This window comes from Jaculus jaculus, chromosome 5 (genome assembly GCF_020740685.1).
Source record: "Jaculus jaculus isolate mJacJac1 chromosome 5, mJacJac1.mat.Y.cur, whole genome shotgun sequence".
In the NCBI taxonomy this organism is placed as follows: domain Eukaryota; kingdom Metazoa; phylum Chordata; class Mammalia; order Rodentia; family Dipodidae; genus Jaculus; species Jaculus jaculus.
Genome location: NC_059106.1, coordinates 76,184,482 through 76,186,735, shown reverse-complemented (window position 1 = coordinate 76,186,735; position 2,254 = coordinate 76,184,482). Strand labels below are relative to the sequence as shown.

The following is a 2,254-nucleotide window of genomic DNA, read 5'->3' as shown; positions in this document are numbered from 1 at the left end:
CAAAGGACCAGGGTTCAATTCCCCAGGACACACATAAGCCAGAGGCACAAGATGGCACGTGCATCTGGAGTTTGTTTGCAGTGGTTGGAGGCCCTGGTGCACCCATTTTCTCATTCTATCTCTATCTGCTTCTCTCGGTCTCTCTCAAATAAATAACTAAAAATTGAAAAAATAATAATCCACAGGTGTGGGAGTTTCAATGCAAATGTCCCTTGTGAGCTCATGTGTTTGAACACTTAATCCACAGCTGGTAGTGCTGTCAAGGAACATGTGAAACCTTTAGAAGGTAGAGACCTGCTAGAGGAAGTGAGTCACGGGAGGCAGGCTTTAAGGTATTTTTGTTCATCCCATTTCTCTGTCCTCTGAATGCCTGGGAGACGCTGGCTTTTCTCTCCAGTGTGCCATGCCTTCGTCTGCATTAGTAAGTGCAATTCTACTGTCTCCTTCCATAAGCTTCTCTTGGTCAGGTTTTTTTTTTCTAGTTATTTCGTGCAATTTCTTAACTTTCCCAAGCTTCCTTAAGCTTAGAACAAGTTACAGTAAATTTTCATCAAGTCTTATGAAAACTCTCCAACATGATGATATCATAGCTATTTGCAGGGACAATAATGACCTCAGTTGTCCTTACACTTATAAAATGCCATAACTATTGCCAGATTTTTCTAACTTTCTGTAGAAACTCATTCATATAAGCAGATTAATTGACTGGCTTTGGTCAGGTATTTTCTCACAGCAACAAGAAAGCAGTCAATTGAACAGAAAACACTAAGCAGATTCTCAATCTGTATTCACTCCTTGTAAGTATGTTTCTAGCCACTAGTTTTTCTTTCCTACTAAGTACTCTGTTTACTCAATGGACTCCAACTTTATTTTAAATAGATAGCTTGGTTTCAATTTCCAGCTCTCATAATGTTGCTGGTAGAAATATGATCACTCAGGGTTGCTCTGAACTACCCCTATGCCAGAATAATATGAATAGATTGATGTCACAATAGAGATTTATTTTCTTAGTTCTAGACACTGAGATTCTATATTAGAGTTCTTTAAAAGAATAGAAGCAAGAGTCACACGATTAGAGTCCCCAGTGAGCATCTGCAGGCTGGAGCGCCCAGAACACCAGCAGTCCAAGAAGCTGCTCAGTCTAAGCTTGAAGGCTCAGAACAAGAGGCCTCAGTGGTGCTGCCCCAGTCTGGGGCTGAAGCCTGCTCACTACCCGGAGAACATCCAGAATGTGTCCACGATCAAAGAACGAAGAAGCTGAACTGATGTCTGCAGGCTCTGCAGCAGCACAAGTCACACCTGCTCAAGGAGAACTGAGCTCCTGGGGTTGGGCTCCCCTTCTTCTCTTTATTCCAACCGGGTCCCCAGCCCATTGGAAATATTGGAAAAGGCTTTCATATTCAGGGTGGCTCTTCTTCAGCTTCCTGACCAACATGTCCATCATGTTTGACAGTTTCCTGGATGTCTTTCAATCCAGTCAAGTTGACAGTCAAGATTAACCATCACCCTTGAGATCAGGGTGTAGCCTGAGCAGGTCCCACAGAAAACTCTCTTCATTCTTGATAATGGCCATTTTCTTGCAAAGAGAGAGAGAAAGATAGATATACAGAGAGAGAGGGGGAGAAGGAAAGAGAGAGGAGAACAACAAAGGGGAGAGGGAGTCCTCTAGTGTTCACAAATTTATTACTTTGAGCTTTCTTGAGGCAAGTTCTTACAGTCTAGTTCAGTCTGACCTGGAATTCATGTCAATCCATCTACCACAGACTTTTGGGAATAGTGCATATGGATTTTGCACAGTGTTCTCACTCCACCATTCACTCTGGCACAATATTTTCAAGCCCCAATGGCTGTGGAAATAATTAAGTTCTGTGTGGCTTTTGGCTTGTGCTTTTCTCTGTCTGCTTAGACCTGTGAAAGGCAGGCCAGCTTCTTCTGCCATTTATGGAACTTCCCCTGGATCTGTAAGCTTCAATAAATATCCCTTCCTCCAAAAAAAGAAACAAAGAAGTGGGTGATATAGATGAATGAAGTAAGATCTAGGGTGAAGAAATAAATTTCCCTGCCTGCTGTCTAGCTGCCATAGTGCTTCAAGTGCTGGCAGGCTGCTGGGAGAGATAAGGCATCAGCAGTATTAACCATCAGTGGACCCCATAAGCTGAACAGTGGCAAGCCAGGAGAGATGTACCCACTGGCACAATAGTGCCCCTTTTGATATGGGCATAACCACTTTCACTCTTACTAGATTTGAGGTCCA

General features: G+C 43.0%; 1 non-coding gene across 1 annotated transcript; it reads right to left on the bottom strand.

Moving 5' to 3' along the window:
• Nucleotides 1–582: 582 nt before the first annotated feature.
• LOC123461345 lies at nt 583–712 on the bottom strand. The gene has a single exon (XR_006637632.1). It is a non-coding gene; the product is annotated as a small nucleolar RNA SNORA33 (small nucleolar RNA).
• Between the last annotated feature and the right edge of the window lie 1,542 nt (nt 713–2,254).